Here is a 15,423-nt window from a genome sequence, read left to right as displayed (position 1 = left end):
ATGTTGGGCCAACAGCTGCTATTTCTGGAATCCTTTATCATTTGTTTCTAATAAATTGCATTGATATATAGCATCGAAAGATGATTCTGGAGACTAAATGTCTAGTCATCCATGATAGTATTTCAAGTGTGGTGCAAATCCAACCAATAGTTCTATTTTGGTAAAGTGATTCCAAAAATTCCATCTTTGTTCCAAGGAGTTAACAAACCAACAATCTACATTGTTTCATTCATAGAGTAGGATCCTCATTTTCCTTTCCTTATGAAAACTTCTTTCTCCTATCTTTTTTCAGAGATTGTCCAAATACATATTATTTTTCCTTGTGACAATGTTTCAATTCCAAGTGACCTGAGCATACATGCCCATATGTCATCCTTAAAAATCCTCCCTCTTTCTACCTGCCAGATATATATTCCTTCCAGGTTCAAAGTTATTACAAATTTCATCTGCTACATGGAATTTCTCAAACTGAATGTGATCAAAATTAAAATGGCTTAATCCTTCCCACCTTCATTGCACAAAGTGGAACAAGTTAAAGTGAACATATTCTTCTTATTTTTTAAATCCAGTCCTCTCTTCTCCCGTCACCCCTGCCCTATTATAGAGCCCTGCCTTTTAATGACCCTGAGCCCAGATTTTCTCATCAAACTTTACCTGGTATTCCATTCCCAAAGGACTTTCGGGCAATGATTAGAGCCTCTGAGGATGTAATCTGAGTCACGTGGTGTATGGAAGTAGCACACACTGACTCTGAGAATGTGTGAACTCACAGGCGCCAATGATGACCTGTCACCAGCTGAAGAAACTGGAACCCACTCAGCAGCTTCTACCACAACCAGTAAAAGGCCGGCTTTCTAGTTTGTTTGACTTTTAGCTTAACATATATTTTCAAGTGATTGGTGCTGCATTTCAAGAAAACAAATTTAGTGGTCTCGTGAAGACTTTAGGGAATACACCATGTAAAAGTGCCACGGAATAAACAGGTGTTGTTGGAACTAAATTTTGAGGAATTAAGTAGCCATTGTGTCCTGATTAAATGTTATTTCTCTTGAGCATGCTCCGACTCACCAAATCCCGGGCCAAGTGACTTCATTTTTCCCAGAATGGCAATTTCTCAGCATAACACACCCTGGAATGTATTCTTGTGGTTTAAAATATGGACTAACTGGTAGCAAATTTGTCATAATCAAGATGTTTTCCACTAAATAAAGTGCTTAGTAAAGTATTAAGTGAAAGTTATCCTAATTATCACCATTGATGTATGTGGCAATTCATGGATATAAATAAATAAATATATAATTTAATATACTCTTAGATTTATAGCTACATAATTACCTACAAATTTTATGTGTCTTTGCATAAATATATGCAACTCATATAGGTTTATCTCATATAATTGTATGTCGTGTGCTGTTTGACTCTAACTCATAGTAACCCTGGCTTATGAGACGCAGATGGTCATAGATGGTCATATATTTCTCTCCCAGAGCACCTGGTGGGTTCCAACTGCTGATCTTCAGTTATCAGCCAAGAACTTAAACCGCTGTACCACCGGGATTCTCATATCATATATGGATAAATATATGTACAAAAAAGTTATATTCAACCTAAAATTACACACATGCACACACGAGAGGGTACAACCCCCCTCCCCCAAATAAACCGGAAGAAAGCTTTGCTGGGTGGACCTTTCTTAGTACGCATTTTTCCTGCTAAGCAAGCATCTGGCAACTCACTCTGAGTTAGCGCACTCAGTGGCATCACCTGGGAAGGGTCTCTTTGGTCACAGGTAATTTTTTTATGAAAGCAGTTTCACTTGAAACTCATTTTATGTGATGGCCAATTGAAGTAAACATCACGTGGCTATGGAATTTTATATCCTGCTATGGGAAAATGCCACAAAAACTGCTGTGATGTTGGACACAGCTTACAAGGACAGGGCTGCGGGGGGAAACTCAAGAGTATGCGTGGTTTCCTTGTTTTAAAAAAAGGGTGAAATGTTGATTGATGACAAACTCATTCTGGACTTCTGTCAACTTCTTGAATAGATTAAATGTCTACTTGTAGTGCATGCGGAGTTTGTTCCACCAGGTCAGACTGTTACTCAAGCTTTCTATTTAGAGGTCTGAAAAGATGGCATAACAGTGAGCAACAGTAAAGGCCTTATATGTGGCAGGCAGAGAACTGGTGTTGCCACCATGGCAGTGCACCTGCTCACACAGCCATCTCAGTGCACCAGTTTTTGGCAAAAAACAACATGCCTCTCTTGCCCCATGCACCTGACTCATAAGACCTTGCTCCGTGAAACTTCTTTGTGTTCCCATGAATAAAGAAGGGCATAAAAGACAGTGATTTAATGACACAGAAGAGGTGAAGAAAAAAACAAGGGAGGTGCTGTCACCATCTAAATGGATGAGTTTGAAAAATGTTTCCAAGAATGGAATTGCAGATTTGACAAATGTATTAAGTGTATTAAGAGCACTTTGAAGGTGATGATAAAGTTGTTGTGTAAAAAAATTTAAATATATAGCTTTTAAAAAATTCCAGTTTTTTGGTGTTCCCTCATACATGTGTATCTATCTGTATGTAAATATACATATATGTATGTATATCTATAGATAAAGTATATTTTATACACACGCATATACTCTATATGTGCAATACATTGTGGCTACTGAGAACTGGACATGTGGCTGGGAACTGAGAACTTGAACTTTTTATTTAGTTTTAATTCAAATGGCCACCGAGAGCTAGTGGCTATCATATTGGACAAAACCACTGAAAGAGCTGACAGCGATTAACACCGAGTATTGCCCATTTTCTTCTTCTACACAATTTTAGTTCTGAAGTTAGTAAACGAACATATATTGCATCTCTGATAGAAGAGATTAGGATTCTTTTGTGAGAGGTTTGGGAGGGAATTTTAGCATAGGACTGGGAGTGTAAAGGCCATATTTGCATACTAGATCTGCCTTTTATGGGCTATATTCATATTTACTTAAAATCAAAATTGGAAAAGCCTGTATGATACCAACAAAACCTCTCAGGATATCCCTTCATGGTACATTTGTATTAAGCTCATGTCGGTGAATAATGTCTTCTTTTAGGTAAAATGCAGAGCAAAGCAGGTTTTCCTTATCATGGGATCTCTATGAAGAAAGTGAAAGAGTGAGCAGGAACACGTAAGAACCTAGAATCCACTCAACCACGGTGATGGTTATGAACTAAGAAATGAAAACTAAAAGCTTCCATAGAGTTGCTACATTTACTCAAAGAAAATGATTAATGTGCATGGAACTTTTGGCCTGTGTCTCGCAGCTAGTCATTCACTGTTTTAATAAGACACACTACAAATAAAAGCATTCACCTGAGAATATCTCACTGATTAGATGAGTGGCCTACAACATTAATAGAAGCCATGCACTCTTATTTAATTAAACATCACTAATTAACATTTAAAAACCACATGAATGCAATAGAATATGGTGCTGTGTATGTTCAATATGTAATAGCAGGGGGGCTGAAAATCCATCTTCTGAGGATCTTCCCAAGATGATATTGGTACAGTTTTAAAAATCCAAAGAACTCACTCCAAATGAGCCCTTCATTCAATGATAGGGGCGTTGACAGTCAACAGAAATGCCCTCAGAACACATAACAGTACTTTTAAAGAATTTACTGAAAAGTGAGAGGCAAATGAACACAGACTCTTATATTCACAAATGAAATCAGGCACAGAGGAAGAGGGCGCTTAAAGCTAACATTTAAAAAAAACTCAAAAAGTTCTATTATTTTCCTGTAAGATGTACATAGGGAATAATGTGTTTAAGAAATGATGACTGCATCTTAGGGCTTCTCTGTACGGTTCAAATAAAAAGTAGAAACAAATCATTTAAAATCATACAGAAAAAGAAAGCGATGTTTATTAGGTATAATGGGAATAAAACAAAGACTATCCTCAACCAGACTAAAGATGGGATTGGAATGTTATTTACTTGTAATCTGCCTTCTTAGAAAAACTCATTTGTGATCTGATTAATCTAATTCAATGCTTTTGAATAAATTTCATTTCATGGAAATCCTACAGGACAAAGTAGAAGTGCCTCCTAATGATTCCAAAGCTGTAAAATTGAATGGAAGCTAACAACCACAGCTGCTGTGAAGACGCATGGTGGAGTCAACCTGAGCGGTGAAGCCACGGAGCTTCCATGGCCCCTTTTTATGCATCAAGATGGCTAAAAGGGAATGCAAGATCTAGGATTGCACGGAAATATCTGAGAAAGATAATTTTCTAAACGGAAAGGCTTTCCATAAATTCCTGCCTCTTAGGTTTCGTAAAGAATTGGCTGAAGTCATCACAAGCCAGTAGCAATTATTTTCAAGACCTGGGGAGGCTTGACAGACGCAGTGAGCTACATTATAAGTGTCCGTAACCACAAGGAGGGGAAATAAGCTATAGCTTCCTAGCATCAGCTACATCACTTAGAACCTATCAGCGCACATTGCAGAGAAAGAAACCTGACACGTTTCCTTTCATTGAATGCTATTGAAAATGGCCGTAGCAATTATGTCTAAGTTTTATATTTGAGCATGAGATAGCAATATTACACTGATCCGTCGTGGAAAGCATGTCAGGTAGCTTTCTCAGTTCTACCACAAAACTTTGAGCTAAGGAGAACTAAAATGAGACGAGACTTGTGAGAGAAATTAGCCAGTTTATCTAAGGTAAGAAGTTGAGCCTAGGTTTCCCGATTTGAAGAGAGTCCTGGAGACATAGTTGTTACCCGTTGGATCGCTAACTGCAAGGTCTGCAGTTCAAAACCACAAGCCGCTCCTCAGGAAATGGTTGGGGCTTCCTTCCTTCCTTCCTTCCTTCCTTCCTTCCTTCCTTCCTTCCTTCCTTCCTTCCTTCCTTCCTTCCTTTCTTTCTTTCTTTCTTTCGTTCTCTTTCCGTAGAATTACAGCCTCGGAAACTCACAGGAGCCACCGGTCCTGTCCTGCAGGGTCACAGACTCGATGCCCGCGAGTTATGTTTTGGTGGTTCCTGATATGAAGACTGCAGTTTTGTTCTGAATGATCATTCCAGGTGGGAGAGGAGTAAGTATATGGCTATTTATCTCCCCTGACACCTTTCCTTTGGGAAAGTCCGGAAGCACAAAGGAGAGCCTGAAGGGCAGCCCCAGGCTTTCTGGTGCCCGCAGTGTGGCTACTTCTCCTTTGACTAGGCACTCAATCACGTGCCCCTCTATTTGGAATAAGGCAGCTCATTGCCATATACTTAAAAAATAAACTCCAGTCTAGACCTGCTGATTCTTTTAACAACATGCAATATCAAACCCATATGCAGGCATGATTATAAACTGCTGTTCTGAAATGTCAGGAAACTGTCGTCCCAGAGACAGCAAATCATCAGAGCCACATAATTACCTCGCTTTAAAGTGAAATGTGTAACAGGAAAGGGATATTTGGAATGTCAGTTGCAATTGTCTGGTTCTTCTCCTTTCCTGAGAATTTTTACACTAAAGAGAATAAACCAACTGTAGTAGCAAATGAAACCTCAGTCTGTAATTGATCAATAAAGTTATTATCTGTGGTTGTATAACACTAGGGCAGGCAGTAAGTTTGTGACAATCTGAGTCAAAAATAAAATGTAAGGTAAACTGCATTTACTTTTTAGTGTTTTCTTGTTTTGTTTTGTTTTGTTTTTGTGGTTATCAAATTATATCCTTGCTTTCCACGGAGTCCACAAGAATGTTTTCATTTCCTCTGGAACAAGTGATGGTTAAACCCCAGATCATTATGTCCAAGATTTCCCACATAGTGAAAGACTTCCTACATGCATAATAAGGCACAAAGAAAGACAAACTATCAATTGCCTCCTTATCCTCTTGAATAAGACTAGGGCACAAAGCAGGCATGATGTCTGTTTGTGTTTTTTAAAAAAACAAACAGGTAGAAGCAAGAAGTTTCACAAAAAATTATTTCTGACCTGTGAAAAAGGTAAAATAATAGTACTCATATTGGGGCTTATAAACATTAAATTTGGCCAGACCTCTTTACAGAGCAAGGCTGAAATCTGGTGACTCTAAACTGTGAGGCAGCTGTCCTTTCTGGCTTTAACTGAATGTACATCTATTTTCCTCATACGAGGTTAAAAAACAACACACTCCTACAAGTAATGTAATCACATCTTATACAAGTCATTTTAATTTTTGTACTAATAATTTTCATAATGTTTCTAATACTACTTACCAGATCTCATTTAAGGATCAAGTATACAATAAATGTAAAATTTCTGCTCAAAATATTTGTATTAGTTTTAAATTGATTATATGCTCAACATGAAACTAAATCCTTTATCTGAATTATCTCAGTTAACCATCATTAATAACTCTATAAGGTAAAAGAGGATTCTGTGCATTTTATTAATTTATTTTCTCTATTAGAATTTCTCAGTATATTCCATAAATCACTAGTTCTAAAATATGTCTAAAGAAAAGAGAGTTCTATGATCGATATTTATAACACCATTCCTCTTGGATATTTAAAATGTACTATGTAAGACATACAAAATCCGGAGCAAAAGAGAAAGAAGGAAAATAAAGCCAAAGAAGAAATTAGTCCAGCATACTTATGTTCTATTCAAATCTTGACCATAAGTGCTCAGAGACCAGAAGAAGTAGGAGGTGCACGGCCGTCTTCATATCACAGATCCTTAATGAGTCTGCCCGCAATCCTAGTGCCTTGTTCTCCTTCACATAGCCCAGCAGCTTGGATTATTTGCTCACCATACAGATGGAGTAAGTGCGGTGAAAGCATGTAACGCCGATGCACACCTTTCCTGAATTTAAACTACGTAGTCTCTCTGTTGTGTCAAATGCCTGCCTCTTAGTCTGCGTACAGGTTTCTCGTAAATGCAACTAATTAACTTCCCTGGAATTCCCATATTTTTTCCAGCGTCATCTGAAATTACTACAATCCACAGTTTAAGACGTTTGCATGGTCAATAGAAAAAGACAGACAGTTTATGGTATTTCTTGCTTTTATTCAAGATATGTTGTACTTTGGAAGCAGGTATTCTAGATTTCACACATTCAGAGGGAAAAAAAAGAATTTTTCTCTAGGATGGAATTTGGACTTGGGGTCGATTGGGGCGGCAGGGATGATATCCTAGTGTAACCTTTGGAATGCTAGGACAGGGTGAATGTGGTATGCATGCGGCAAGGCCATGAATTTTGAGACTCAAAGGATTGACCATCATGGATCTATTTGTGTCTTCCTAAAACATATATCAACTTGGTGAGGTCATAATTCACAGTATTATGGGATTGTCCTCCATTCCTTTTGTTAAACGATATAATGCAGCTGAATCTTGTGATGTGCTATCAGTCCTAACTTTCTCTGTGATGAATGAGGCAGGGCTAGGTTATTTTTTTATATTCATGAGGCAGTGTTAGAGTGGGATGTATCACCCATTCCAAAACCAGCACATTTACTCTAGTGGCAGCCCATACTGGATGTAAGGGAAGTTTCCTTGGGGTCTGGCCTGCCACACTTGGTCTTACCAAAGGTGAAATGAGAGAGAGAGAGAGAACTCAGAATCAACCACCAAGAAAAAAGAACCAGGAGAGGAGCATCTCCTTTCACTCTGGTGTCCTTGTGATGAAAATGGCCTAGATACCGAAGAAATTGATGCAAGACACATGGGAATCCCCAAGAGACTCCAAACCCACATATTTTGAAAGGAGACCAGGTCCTTTCCTCAGATTGAGGGCCCTGAGTGTAGACTTCTAGTCTCCTACACTGTGAGGGAATAGAGTTGTTTCATGGAAGTCGTATCCTTGTGGTGTTTATGTTACAGCAGCACTAATAAGGCAGAGGTCACTAAGTGATACAAATGAGCATTACAAGAAATCAATAATTACAAATAAAATGACAGTTTCTCAAAGTTCACTTGGAGAACTACAGATATTATAGAGACATGACATTCCACATATTTTATGACTACCCACAGAAAAGCGTCACAGCACAGCTCCCAAGGGAAGGGTACTTGGCATCCAAGGAATGTCCCATTTTTATTAGTTAGTGCAAGAATTGTGGGAAATAAAATGAAAAGGCACATTTCCTGACTTCAAGTTATTAAGAAGTAAATGTGGGAGACAGGCGAGTCAATGATTAATGCCAGTTCAGCATGATAAATAGAACGCTAGACATGTTTACATAGTATTATGGAAGTACTCAAGAGAAACACATTTCTAACTAAGAGGAACAGGCAAGGATTGACTAGGATTTCTTTGAGGCGATGCCTAAACTAAATATTAAACTCCCAAATCCAAACCAAGCCCACTAGCCTTGAGTTGATTCCATCTCATAAGTATTAAAGGTTAAATTTGTCTACCATAATCTACCAAACTTATTCTGTTTACTGCTCATTTTTAAATAATAATAAAATACTGCAAGATCAGTAGTTCAAATATACCAGCCACTCTGAACAACAACAATGAGAATCTTCTCAGGATCTAGAAGACTCTCAGAAGGACCCCGGTCCAAAGAGTGTTCTTCTTTCTTGGTAGTTCTGAATTCCTTCCCTCTCTGCTTTACTCTTATAAACCGGTCTTTGAAACCCCAGGAGGAATAATACTCTGACTTTGGATAGGGAGTGTGAAAGATAAAGAGAACTCAAAGTTAATTGATGTTTTCAGCTGAGTATACTCATTCACTGCCATTGAGTAGATACTGATTCATAAAGACCTTACAGGGGTAGAGAACATCTGGCAGTGAGTTTGGATTGGTATTGTTCATGAATAAGGTATAAATAAGGGGAAAAAAGAGGTCAAAATAAATGAACTACTAACTGTAAAATGAAAAGTGGGCTATGGCCATTTAAAAGCTAGTTGTGCATAGGTTAATGAGCCTTGGTGGTGCAATTGTGAAGCACCCAGCTTCTACATAAGAGGTGGGTGGTTCAAAGGTACCCAACAACTCCACATGAGAAAGACTGGGCAATGAGCTCCCATCACGATTACAGTTCTACTATGTCACATGAAGTTGCTATGAGGAAAACCCGACTAGCGAGAACCTACAAAAGCAACAATAAAGTCTGTATCATACTATAGCAATGTATTAAAAATAGTTCATGAAAGTTGACCATGTGCCAGGAGCTGTTGTAGGCTGTGAGGATACAACAGTGAGCAAAACAGACTACCATCTTGATAACATATATTTATGTTCTAATGGGGAATGGGAGTGAATATAAAAATAAATCAGCAAGATAGTGGGACAGGAGGAAAGTCAAGGGAAATGGAGGAAAGAGCTAGGAGGCAAGGGCATTTATAGAGGCCTAGACAAAGACATGTACATGTGCAAATAAATATATGAGGATGGGGCAATAGATCTATGTGCCTATATCTATAGGTTTAGTATTAAGGTGGCGGAAGGACCTTGGGCCTCTACTCAAGCACTCCCTCAATGCATGAATACTTTCTTCTATTAAATTGGCAATCTATGATGCTCACCCTACCGACACAACCGCTGAAGACAAAGCAGGTGAACAAGCAAATGTGGTGAAGAAAGCTAATGGTGCCCAGCTATCAAAAGAGATAGCATCTGGGGTCTTAAAGGCTTGAAGATAAACAAGCGGCCATCTAGCTCAGAAGCAACAAAGCCCACATGGAAGAACACACCAGTCTGTGTGACCACGTGGTTCCAAAGGGATTAGTTATCAGGCATCAAAGAACAAAAAATCATATCATTGGCTGCACACCTCCATGATACGATCGCTGAGGACAAACGGGCGCATAAGCAAATGTGGCGAAGAAAGCTAATGGTGCTGTCTAATCAAAAGAGATAGTGTCTGGGGTCTTAAAGGCTTGAAGGTGAACAAGTGACCATCTAGCTCAGAAGCAACAAAGCCCACTTGGAAGAAGCACACTAGCCTGTGCGATCACGAAGTGTCGAAGGGATCAGGTATAAGGCATCATCAGAAGAAAAAAAATCTTACCATAGTGAATGAAGAGGGAAATGCAGAGTGGAGACCCAAAGCCCATTTGTTGGCCACTGGAGATCCCCTCACAGAGGGGTATAGAGGAAGAGATGAGTCAGTCAGGGTGCGATGTAGCATCGATGAAGAATACAGCATTCCTCCAGTTCCTAAATGCTTCCCCCCCCCCTCCTTCCACTATCATGATCCGAATTCTACCTTGCAAGTCTGTATAGAACAGAGGATGTACACTGGTGCAGATAGGCGCTGGAGGCACAGGGAATCCAGGGCGGATGATACCTTCAGGACTAGGGGTGTGAGGAGTGATACTGGGTGGGTAGAGGGTGAGTGGGTTGGAAAGAGGATCTATATGTGACTTCTTCTCTGGGGTACGGACAACAGAAAAGGGGGTGAAGGGAGATGTTGGACAGGGCAAGATATGACAAAATAGTAATTTATAAATTATCAAGGGTTCATGAGGGAGCGGGGTGCAGGGAGGGAGGGGAAAAAAAGAGGACCTGATGCCAAGTGGAGAGCAAATGCTTTGAGAATGATGAGGACAAAGAATGTGCAGATGTGCTTTATACAATTGATGTATGTATATGTATGGACTGTGATAAGAGTTGTATGAGCCCAATAAAATGTTTTTAAAAAAAGAAAAACAAATGTAAAGAAATTAAAAAGTGGAATAAAAAATTTACAACATTCATGAGCTACAAATGGTGAACTAATATCTTCACTAAAACTACTGATTTTTTATGAACAACAACAACAAAAATAAATCAGCAAACTACACATTTGGTCAGACGATGAGAAGTGCTGTGGAATAACAGACCCGAACGGGATGTGCTGAGGAGGGAAATTGCAGCATTTTCTAACTAAGGTCATCAGAGGTGCTTTGACTAAGAACCTGAACAGATCTGCGAAATAAGAAGTATATGAAGAAATAACTGCAAAGGAAGAATGAAATCAGTAGGGGTGGTGAACTAGGGAGATGAATGAGTGGGTAAGTTTGAGGTGGAAGCATTGCTACCACATTTCAGGAAAAGAATGCTAGAACAGGGATGCCAGTGGACTGGAGTGGAGGGAAAGGGGAAAATGGGAAAGTGTTAAGTACCAGATGGAAGCTGTTGGAGGAATTTTGAGTAAGAAAAAACCCCAAAACTGATACAATTTCTCTTATCTTTCGATGAGCTTCCTTTGGCTTTTACATTGACTTGAAGAAGACAAGAGGTTCAGTAGGCACCTGTAAGAAGGTGGCTGCAATCATCTAGGTGAGAGTTCGATGTGGTGAGACGTGGTTAAATTCTGGATACAGTTTGAAGGTGGAGTCAATAGGATCTCGTTGACAGGTTGAATGCAGTGTGTGAGAGAAAGGCTATAAGGTTTTTGGCCTTAGCACCTGGAAGATGGAGATTCTATTTCTGAAGCAGAGATTAGAAAAGCAGCAGGTTTGGATGGAGATATGGAAATGGAATAGTAGGTGTTCAATGCTTGTTAGACATAAAACTGATGATGTCAAATGAGTAGCTCGATTTATGTGTCTAGACATGCAAATTTTGAATGAACCATTATACACTTGTAGACAGCAAAATAAATTTAAAATTGTGAAACTTGAATCAGGATATTGCGCGAGAGGATAGAGAGATTCCAAGAGCTCGTCATTAAGACACTCTGACAGGTGACATCTAGACAACCCAATAAAATTTGAGTTTGAGAAGTGACCAGTAGGACAAGAGAAAAATCAAGAGATGGATGTCTTGGAGACTACTTTAAAAATGTTGCTAACAGGTCAAGTAATATGAAGACTAAAAATTCATCATTTTATTTAGAAGGATGAAGGCTCTTTGTGTCATTGACAAGATATATCTAGCAAATAATATCCTTAATAGCACATTCGTGTAAAATCTTGCTAAAGATCATTCCACAATGCTTGCAGCAGTGCATTGACAGCGAGTTGCCAAAGGTTCAGGCTGGATTCAGAAGAGGGAGTGGAACAAGGCTGATGTCAGATGGATCTTTGGTGAAAGCAGAGAACACCAGAAAGATGTTTGCTTGCATATCATTGCTATGCAAAAGCATTCAACTGTGTGGATCACAAACTATTGATTGTCTTGAGAAGAATGGGAATCCCAGAAGACTTCATTGTGCTCACGCAGAACTTGTACGTGCATCAAGAGGCAGTTGTGTAAGAGGCACAAGTGAACACTATGTGGTTTAAAATAAGGAAAGGTGTGTGTCAGGGTTGTATCGTCTCTCCATACTTATTCAGTCTGTATGAGGCTCTATGCTGAGCACATCATTAGGGAATCAGCATTGGAGGGGAAGGCCGATTTTCAACATATGATAGGCAGATGACACAACCTTATTTGCTGAAAGTGAGGAAAACTTGAAGTACTTGCTGATGAAATCAAGGCTTGAGCCTTACAGCTCAGTATAAAGAAGAGCAAAATCCTCCCAAATGGATCAATATATAACAACATGATAAATGGAGAAAAGACTGAAGTTGTCCAGAATTTCATCTTGTTTGGATCCACAATCGATGCTCATGTAAGCAGCAGTCAAGAGATGAAAATATAGCTTGCAATGAGTAAGCCTGTTGCACAAAACCTCCTTAAAGTGTTGAAAAACCCATGTAGCACAGAAGCAACAAAGCCCACATGGAAGAACACACCAGCCTGTGTGATCACGAGGTGCCAAAGTTATCAGGCATCAAAGAACAAAAAATCATATCCTTAGGTGCACACTTCCATGATATGATCACTGAGGATAAACGGGTGCATAAGCAAATGTAGCGAAGAAAGCTGATGGTGCCCAGCTATAAAAAGAGATAGTGTCTGGGGTCTTGAAGGCTTGAAGGTAAACAAGTGGCCATCTATCTCAGAAGCAACAAAGCCCACATGGAGGAAGCACACAAGCCTGTGCAATCATGAGATGTTGAAGGGATCATGTATAAGGTATCATCAGAACCAAAAAAAATCTTACCATAGTGAATGAAGGGGTGTGGGTGTGTGCAGAATGGAGACCCAAAGCCTATTTGTCAGCCACTGGAGATCCCCTTGCAGAGGGGTCAAGGGGAGGGGATGAGCCAGTCAAGGTGCGATGTAGCACCAATGAAAAATACAACTTTCCTTTAGTTACTAAATGCTTCCTCCTCACCCCCACCTCCCCCCCACACACTATCATGATCCGAATTCTACCTTGCAAGTCTGGCTAGACCAGAGGATGTACACTGGTACAGATAGGAACTGGAAATAGGGAATCCAGGGTGGATGATACCTTCAGGACTAGCAGTGTGAGTGGCGATACTGGGAGGGTAGAGGGAGAGTGGGTTGGAAAGAGGGAACCAATTACAAGGATCTACATAGGACCTCCTCCCTGGGGGACGGACAACAGAAAAGTGGGTGAAGGGAGACATTGGACATGGCAAGATATGACAAAATAATAATTTATAAAAATTATCAAGGGCTCATGAGGGAGGGGGGAGCGGGGAAGGAGGGGAAAAAATGAGGACCTGATGCCAAAGGCTCAAGTGGAGAGCAAATGCTTTGAAAATGATGAGGGCAATGAATGTACAGATGTGCTTTATACAATTAATGTATGTATGGATTGTGTTAAGAGTTGTATGAATAAAAACAAATTTTAAAAGTGTTGAAAAACAAGTATGTTATTTTGAAGACTTAGGTATTCCTGACCTAAGCCATGCCATTTCAATGATGTCATATGCATGGGAAAGTTGGATATTGAACAGGGAGGACCACAGATGAATCAATGCATTTGAATTATGATACTGGCATAGAATAATGAAAGAATGTACCATAAATTGCCAAAGAACATACATCTGTCTTGGAAGTACCACCATGATGCTCCTTAGAGGCAACCATGGCAAGACTTTGTCTCATGCACGTAGGGCATGTCTACAGGAGACTCAGATCCTGGAGAAGGACATCATGTTGGGTAAAGTAGAGAGCCAGAGCAAAACAAGGCCCCAGACAAAATGAATTGGCACAGTGGCTGCAACGATGGGCTCAAATTTAAGAACAAGTGTGAGGATGGTGCAAGACCAGGCAGGGTTTGGCTCTGCGGCACACAGGGATGCTGTGCGTCAGAAAGGACTGGGTGGTGCCTAACAACCCCAATCCCAAGAGCAGTGGAGGGAGAACCCACACTATACTTGTATCTATAACCCAGAAGACAGGAGAGTGGTGACGAAGCAAGAGAGGGAAAAACTGTTGGTTCATGAAAAGGGACAGAAGAGAGCCGACTAGGGCGGGGGTTACCCTTAGATAAGAGCACAAAGAATTGAGAGCTAGGAATAAGAGAATAAGTTCTCTTTTGACAAAGCCGCTTTTGCTCATTTACTATTGCTCTTCTTTTCTGAGATTTATATTTGATATCTAACTTGTTGCATTATTTCAAACCTTCATCAATCCCTTTATATTTTATAATTGTACTCCTTTGAGTATTATGCTTAATAAGGCAGTGATGTGGGGCTTTCTACATTCTAGAGCAGTGGTTCTCAGCCTTCCTAATGCTGTGACCCTTTAATACAGGTCCTCGTGTTGTGGTGACCCCCAAGCATAACATTATTTTCACTGCTATTGCATAACTGTAACTTTGCTACTGTTATGAGTCATAAAGTAATATCTGGTATGCAGGATCTATTTTCATTGTTACAAATAGAACACAATTAAACATAATTGAAGCATAGTGATTAATCACAAAACAATAGGTAATTCCATATTGTGAAATATGTGTTTTCAATGATGGTCTTAGGTGACCCCTGTGAAAGGGTCTTTCCATGCTCAAAGGGGTCATATCCACAGGCTGAGGACCTTTGCTCTAGAGTATCATTCCTTGGGTTCAAAGGAATTGCTATTAGGAATTCCATTGTGCTGCAAAGCGTTTCCATTCAGATTCATAGAGGACATTCCAAGTCTCTGTATTCTTCTTACCATGAAAAAAGCTACCAGCATGTCACATAAGGCCACCTCATTAACAGAGATATGCCCAGGATAAGATAATATGCTTTTTAGTATATATCTGCAGTGAATAATTTACAATAAATTGTTACAACAATTTAAAACAACAAGTGCCAAATACTATCTGCTTGCATATTTATTTATCACAGGTAATTATATAGCACAATGATACATCATATATGAGGTACACAATGTGCAGGGAGATAATATTTTTATGTAGGCATATAATGGTTGGTATTCCCTATGTTTGTTCCACATAGAATACATTTGTCCTCTCCCTTCTGATTCATAAATCAGATTGAACTGTTTTTCTATCAATAGTGTGAACTTTTTAGTATTCAGGAAAACATCAGTAAGTAATGAGCTTTTAAAATGTCATTATTATTGGTTAATTTTATTAGACTATTATGAGTAATCTAAAGAGCCAAATATGTTCGGAATCACCATTAAGCATCATCAATT

The 15,423-nt window shown here is 39.4% G+C and overlaps 1 pseudogene; it reads left to right on the top strand.

The window, feature by feature from the left end:
* Positions 1 to 15,321, top strand: part of LOC142449062 (large ribosomal subunit protein eL28 pseudogene) — a 45,863-nt pseudogene extending 30,542 nt beyond the window's left edge.
* The last annotated feature ends 102 nt before the right edge of the window (positions 15,322 to 15,423 follow it).

Source organism: Tenrec ecaudatus, chromosome 5, assembly GCF_050624435.1.
Source record: "Tenrec ecaudatus isolate mTenEca1 chromosome 5, mTenEca1.hap1, whole genome shotgun sequence".
Taxonomy (NCBI): domain Eukaryota; kingdom Metazoa; phylum Chordata; class Mammalia; order Afrosoricida; family Tenrecidae; genus Tenrec; species Tenrec ecaudatus.
This window is presented reverse-complemented; position numbering and strand designations above follow the sequence as displayed.